Source organism: Pteropus vampyrus, unplaced genomic scaffold (genome assembly GCF_000151845.1).
Source record: "Pteropus vampyrus isolate Shadow unplaced genomic scaffold, Pvam_2.0 Scaffold42, whole genome shotgun sequence".
In the NCBI taxonomy this organism is placed as follows: Eukaryota; Metazoa; Chordata; class Mammalia; order Chiroptera; family Pteropodidae; genus Pteropus; species Pteropus vampyrus.
In genome coordinates, this window is record NW_011888823.1 from 8,780,461 (window position 1) to 8,788,273 (window position 7,813).

The following is a 7,813-nucleotide window of genomic DNA, read 5'->3' on the forward strand; positions in this document are numbered from 1 at the left end:
TTTTTTTAAATGGGACAAAAATGAATCATTGATTGACCTGTTTCTGACTATCAAGTTAAACTGACTAAAGTAAGATTCTATAGTATAATATACATGTAAAATGGTTCTAACTCTGAAAGATTAGCAAATTTTAAAAAAGAAATTATTTTCCAACAAAAAATAATTTATAGTAGCAAAAGAAATTAAATCAAAATGAACCATTTCTAGTCACATGATTTTTCACAAAGCAGTAAATGTTGGGAGTTTCTGTGCATATGCTGCTTTACAGGAATTTAATTCCATTCTCTTGATTTTTCTTCTATATTCAATTATTTATGATAATTTGTTAACATTACTCTTAGTTCATGACTTCTGCAGCTAACTGGAATTAGATATAGCTCAAGAGTCTGAACTATTCAGAGGTGTTCAAGACTTATTCAAGAGACCATTGCTGACATTTCGAAAATAGGGAAAAAGAGGATATTTTATGAGCCCATCTGGCCAAGGGAAGTTGTATTACTGTGTTTTATATATTATGACCCAAGAGCAAGAATTCTAAAAAAGCAAAAACAGAGCTAGTAGAAAATTGATTTATGTTAATAATTTAAAAACTAATTAATTACAATTACTTATTTTATCATAAAATCAATTACTAATATAGTCTGTCACTTTAATTAAGGCAGTCAATAAAATCAGATAAACGAGAAGCATAGAGTTGTATGGGAAAACTAATTTTCCTATGTAATAAAGTCTGCTGTAGGTCAGAAAAGAATATACTATCAGTTATTAAATATACAAAAAATCTAATTATGTCTTCATGGAAAGATTTTTGCTAGTTTAATTAAAATAAAAATACCCTAAGAAATGAAAACAAAAATGAAGCATGGGATATGATCAAACATTCTCCTTATAAATTTTTTTTTTTGTTAAATTTTTAAATAACTAACTTGAATAATACTTGGAGATTTTATAATTTTATACCCCACTGAGAGAAGAAAGACTGATATAAATGTAGTCATAATAGTGACTTATAATGCTTTCTTATTAACAACAAAAGATTAGATAATACATCACAGTATAAAAGATAATATATAATTTATCTCACCCCCACCACATCTCCTGAGGTATTATGGTTGTCAGATTATTTTCAAAGAAATTACAAAATTAGACTTCTAATTTTTTTATAAATGCAGAGGTATTAGGTTGGCCATTAACATTTGTTACAGAGAGCTCATGTCAAAGGCCTAGTGTCATTTCATATCCTATACTATAGCAAGAAAACAAAAGCTCTTACATTTTTAAAAAAATAATTATTTAACAAAATCGCCACTGATTTTAGGTTATGAGTGATTTCTAGTAAAAACCATATTTTCAACTTTTAGGTATATTTGAACTTAATACTTACTGCATTCTACCTAAACTCAGGTCTATATTTGTTATATATGTGTGTATAGAATAATCTCAAGATTGGTATAATGTATGAAAACAATCTATAATATTTAGATTTATCAGGTGAAAATGGAGAGATAAATAAATTAAAGTTTTTTTTTTATATACTGAGCATTAAACAAGATAATATAGGTAAAGACAGCCAACATGGTTGTTACTGGCACTCAATAAATACATTAGCTTTTATTTGGTCTTTAGTAGGAGAAAGCAAGGGGATTGGGGTATGGAGAAAGAGAAAAAGAGAAAGACATAGAGAAAGAATAAGAGAGATAATAGATACTTATTTACTCTATGACAAATCATTTATATATGTATAGGAAGAGACTAAGATTAGGAAAACTGCTGAATTAACATTAAATCAACAATGTAATTATGACTAAAGTTCTCAACACTATTAGTGGAACTGCATCTTTTCAGGAGTGTTTAATATTAATGTTTATAGACATTTATGAAATACAGACTTTATCATTTAAGATAGATATATAGATGTCACTAAATTTATGACTACAACATTAAAATATTTAACTATAGTGTTTGACATTACAACTATATTTTGTATTATTAAACTGTTGAATTACCATGTTACTATGAATTATAATGTTATTTATTAAATTTATACTACTGATTTTAGAGATTATGTTGGAATAAAAATATGCCCAATAATTGTACTAAATATAATTATTTCTTTCTGCATGAAATCTTTGAAAAGTGACTTCACATACACAGAAATATGTTCACATGAGTGTGCATGCATGCACATACACCACTACCACCACAGGTGATTATTATAGACCCCCCCAAAACTATAAAATATTCAATTTCCTTATTGTTTGAATGTTTACTGATAAATCTCATTTTTAATTAATCTTTTTTTTTCATAACTGTCTTAAATATTTGAAAAGAGAAAGTTAGAGACATACAGTGGTATATATTAGCCAAAGTTCCTCACATAGGGCTTACTCCATATATAGTGTATCGATGTATATTTCATCAAGAAATTTGCCAGGTTTTCATGCCAAGAAATAAATATAAGCATGCCTTTTTTTTTTAGCCAACTTATCAAGAAATAATTTCCGGACAGAAATAACTTTGCCAAATTTTAAAGAACAAATCTTCATTAGTGTATGCTTTTTTGCAAATTCGTTGTAGACTATTCACCAATATATAATTAGCTCACTTTGATTTTAAAGTTTGGCAGTTTTGCCATGTATTTATTAAGATACATGTGTCTCTTTTTGTAAACTTTTGCAAACAGTTTTAATTTTAATATATTAGACTGGGTTTTAATTTTAATATATTAGGTTTGTTTTTTTTTTGAAACATCAAGAGTGTTAGATTTAGGGTTACTTGCAGCAGTATATAATATATATATGAAAATTACCAGAGGGCTTAGAGAATTTTTTTTTAAAAAAGGAAACATAGTAGATTGAAGAAATTTGTCTGATATGGAATGAATTCGTGTTCCTGATGCTGCCTTTGAATTTTAGAACACTTTAGCAGGAAGGAATTACATTCCATCACTTCTTTGATAGATCAGAGGACAGAGGGTCACTCATCTAAATTTACTAGTAATGCTGTCTGTGGCCATGCTACCCTGAACATGCCCAATCTAGTCTGATCTCAGAAGCTAGGCAGGGTCGGGTCTGGTTAGTACTTAGATGGGAGACCACCTAGGAAGGACCAGGTGCTGTAGGCATTAAAAAAAATAATAATAATATAAATAAATAAATTTGCCGGTAATGCACAAATAGAGGATTCACATACAAGATTAGACACATTAACCAATATTCTCTCCACCTTGTTACTTCAGTGGGTCAGGCTATAAGTTGCAGACCTTTCATTTCTATTTTAGCCATCACCCTTCACTTTATGGCTAACTGCAGTCCAGGGAGAGATCCAGACTTTCATTCCACGTTGTGACACTTTGTCTTTTACCAAAAGTGACTGTCCATGTGAAACCTCCTTTTGGTCTTTTCTGGCATCCAGAAACCCCCTTAGTTTCAGCAAGGCATTTATGTTTTATATAGTGATTGATTAAATTAAACATATATGATCATAGAGGTGCCATCAGGAAAACCCTTCTCCTATGTGTTGACACATGAAGAGAAATTATTGATGAGTGAACTAACCACGTAAAAGCTACTTTTGATATACAAACAACTTGTACTGCAAAATAAAGGAATAAATCAAAGCTCCGAATCATCAAGATTTGCATATAAAAGGTTGTAGTATCTAGATAATATATTTTTTAAACATTTGGTTTTAAACAAATACTTTTATGCTTCCTTTCTACTGAGCAAGTAAAATTATAGCTTGGGGAAAACCTTAATTAGACTTTAACAGTGGGTGCTTTCAATTTCTAATGGGGTTCCTCTGGTTAAATATATTACGATAATATCTCCCTGCGGGCGTAACCAGAAAACTAGGTAATGTCTTGTTATAAATACTCTGCCAGCTTTCATTCTTAAATTAGGAAGAAGGAAGATCTAAAAATTTTGTTTAATTTCAAAAACTGGCCAATATAAAAACTTATTATCAATAGTTACCAGAGGCTGATAAATAATATTACTAATTGTAATATCTAAACTTAATTTGAGGGTTCGTTACATGAAAAAAAAAAAGTAAGAATACATCAAATTTTTTAACTTTATAGAAAAATATAAAGGCTTGCATATACATGACAAAATTCTACCAGCAAAGGCCTACCTGGTAAGATTATTTTAAATTATTTTTAGAATATTAGGAAGAAATCATAATACTAATTAGTGTCTACCTTGATAGTCTCCAAAGCTGAAAATGAATATTTTCTGTAGAACTAACCTATCTTTTAGAATGGCAAGGCAAAGATCATATTGAATCTGACATATACTGTATAATACAATAGACCCAAATAAGAGTATCATACCAACTTAAATCAATAGGCCCTATTCTCCTAGGGCCTATTGATTTAAGTTGACCACTATGGATATGAAATGTCTTTTTAACTTCCTTCATTACTAATTTATTCAACAGTGTTCACCAAATCTCAGATGTATGTGTGTGCTAGATAGAATATAGGAGTACACAATATAAAGAAGTTTCTCTTAGTCCAACCTTAGCAGCTAGGAAGCCTGTGGATGAATTCACACTGCAGCGGAAACCTGAAGGGATTGTACTTTATACAGAAGGGCTTATGAGAATGTAGAGAAGTCCGGGGAAATAGGTGCAGTGTCTGAGATTCAGGCAATAAAATGCAGGGGCTTAGGGAAAGTACAACACATTTAATAGCGGTCAGGAATTCAGTATTTCTGCATAATTTGGGGGGAATAAGATTTTTAGAAATAAAGATAAAAAGACAATGGCCTTAAAAACAATGCCAAGGAACTTGAATTTTAATCCTGGATAAAGTGAGAAAACACAGAGATTTTAAGCAAATTTACACTTAAGAATTAGTGTGAACATCATTAGTTAGAGTTCATCTGGATATACTTTAAGAAATATCTGAGCAGCTTCTTTAACTCAGGATTTTCCATAGAGAGAAGAAAATTTGAGTGAGAAATCAAAAAATGAAGCAAAACTTATGTTTGATTGACTTAAACATTATTAAATAAAGCCGATTACAAAACAGTCTTATTCTGGTCTGAGATAAAGTGCCAAGAAATAACAAGAAATTAATGAATCCCTTTAATAGATGTGTCTATGGAAAATGACTTTTTCTGAATTCTCTTCTCAGGGTTTCTGTTCTGTGTTCCATGTTGCACACCGTTCTCATGACTGTGGTCAATGAGAGCTTTTAATATCCACATCAGAGAATCAGAGAATGTCAAGGTCTTAATAGTTTGATATTCAATCATTTTAGACTCTGCAGTTTTGGATACCCATGTTCTTGTGAACAATTTCATGAAGCATTAAGAATTTAGTGTATTTGCAAAATGACTTCCATCTGTTTCCTAAGAATTCCTTTTCTGCTAATTATTGTGTTTCTGCTGTTGCTCACTCTGGCTAAATTCTATTTCTCTCTTTAGTGTGATATCCAAGACTCTCTTTGGACTAAGCTTTAAGTTAAAGTGGATTTTATAGATGTAACTCTTGTTTCTAAAAGATAGTACTTTGTAGACTGATAAGTTACACATACCTGTTCAGAAATTTCTTGGGGAAAAAAACCCAAAAATTATTATTTGGTGAAAGAATATAAACAAAATGAATTTCAAAGTTATTAAGAAGTTAAATGTAAAAATCAAACCCTATACATACTAGAAGAAAATATAATTCATATCAATCTATTTTCAGATAGTAAGGAATTTCTGAACATGAAAATAGTGTGATATAAACAAATGGAAATACTTGAATGTATAAAAATTTAAAGCAATGATGTGCCTCAAACATAATATTAAAATAATATAATATATGGAAAAAATCTCTAACAATTATAAAAAAAACACAAAGTTTGATATTCTTAATAGCACAGCACGTTGAATCTATTTTTTTTCCTCAAAGAAACACTAACATGAAAATAGATCTGTTTCTCATTGGCACCTGCTGTTTTTATAGAAATTATCTTAAATACCTTAATTAATTACATCTGACTGTTCCTAGTATAAATCTTTCTACATAATTTATGATAATTAGGGACAATAAAAATTATTTTACTATTTTAATAATCATGTCTTGTATTCCCTTTAATTCATTAGAAAAAAAAACATTTTACCTAAGATGAAATAACATAATAGTAATTTTAGGAAATCTTCTAATGTACTCACTGGTGATAATTTTTGTTTTCCTCTGTTCTTATTTTTCTCTCTCTTCCTTACCTTCACTTCTGTCCTTCTTCTTTATAAATCAGGTTGTTGGATATTTTGGATTTCACCCAAAACTTTCTTTCTTTCTTCAGCCGTTAGCCTATCAGCACTCAAAATTATTGTAGGGTTACCAAACTTGCTCACCAACACATGGCTGAGCGGAGAAAATATAGTATTTGTTTGTTTAGTTGTTTGTTTTTTAATTTATTATTTTGTCTATTACTGAACTTGTCTTCCTTTTGAACACCTACCTCCTGGATTTCAAGTAAAAATTGTCGATTATTAGCTCAGGTTAAAGAGTTTGATTGCCTTTTTGTTTGGTTTGGTATTAATTACATTGGAATAATGTAAATCATCTACATTAAGTAATGCTTAGTCTTTGGGGCCGGTGATGCCTTCATCTCTCTTCTCCACCACAGCTGGTGGGTTGGTTGAGGGAAATTTGTGTGACCCATGGAGTCAGAGTGAAGGGTAAATGCAGTGTCCACAATATCCTCCAGATCCTCACTCATCCCACCTGAGAAATCTAGTATCTGGCTCTATAGGAACGTTTGGTCAGATCCTGGTCTTAAGCTTTCTGAGGATATTTATCATTCCTTTCTGCCCCTGATGAATTCATTGGCTTCTCTTTCTTTCCATATATATGATGGATAGAAAGAAAAATAGATAATCTATCAGATAGGTAGGTAGGTAGGTAGGCAGGCAGGCAGGCAGGCAGGCAGGCAGACAGACAGATAGATAAATGAATCTTTCTTTGTTGTTGTTGTTGATGTTGAATACCCCAGTCACCTTTCTTCTTACTTAGCCTTCTTTCACCCATCACAGACTATATGTACACAGCTTGGTTTCTATAACATTCTACCTGGCTCCCTGTCTCAAGTGGTCCACTTAAAACCTCTGAAGTGTCTATGCATGTGCGTGTGTTGGCAAGGGAGGTGGGAGGGGGTGATCACACTGTGGCTTGCTGAATCTCCATTCAATGAGTAAGCAACCTAGGAATATACTGTAGTGCAAACTAGACCCCCTCTCTGTCTAGCTATATCCCTTCTAAACTTGCTAAACCTCTGTACATTGTCATACATCCTAACTTGCCCATCCTAACAAATAACATTCTTTTCAGCCCTCAACATAGCCTATTAACTTGCTTTTTTACTTTGCCATCCCATTCTACTCCTCGCCAACATAGATACTAGCATAACTAAGGACCTAAAGAACTCGTCTATGCAATAGTCATGCGTATTAATGCATCTCTCTAATGCTTTTGATATACCCCTTTTATCCATCTTTATTCTCATTTGTTTTTGCTCTATCCTCCTTCCTATTCGGACTGTGGGATTAGCCTTAATGACCAACTAAGTGATGTTTTCTATATTAGGTAGGCAACGAATAGGTAAAGTTTTGTATAATAGTCTTTATTCCCCGTGTTTATCTCTAAGTCTATTATCTTGCCAAATACATATATATCTGAGACAGTAAAACTTCATTTCAGAAGCAAGAAAACATTGAAGAAGGTATTTAAATGCACTGTTGCAACATTTATGGAAATACTATTCCTACTTTGCAATCTGAATATACTCCTTTAAGAACATTGCTGAATGATCAGATTT

The 7,813-nt window shown here is 31.4% G+C and overlaps 1 protein-coding gene and 1 pseudogene across 1 annotated transcript in view; both read left to right on the forward strand.

The window, feature by feature from the left end:
* Positions 1 to 7,813, forward strand: part of ERBB4 (erb-b2 receptor tyrosine kinase 4) — a 1,016,037-nt gene that overhangs the window by 515,009 nt on the left and 493,215 nt on the right. The window lies entirely within an intron of this gene.
* On the forward strand, positions 3,005 to 3,124 carry LOC111738701 (annotated as a pseudogene).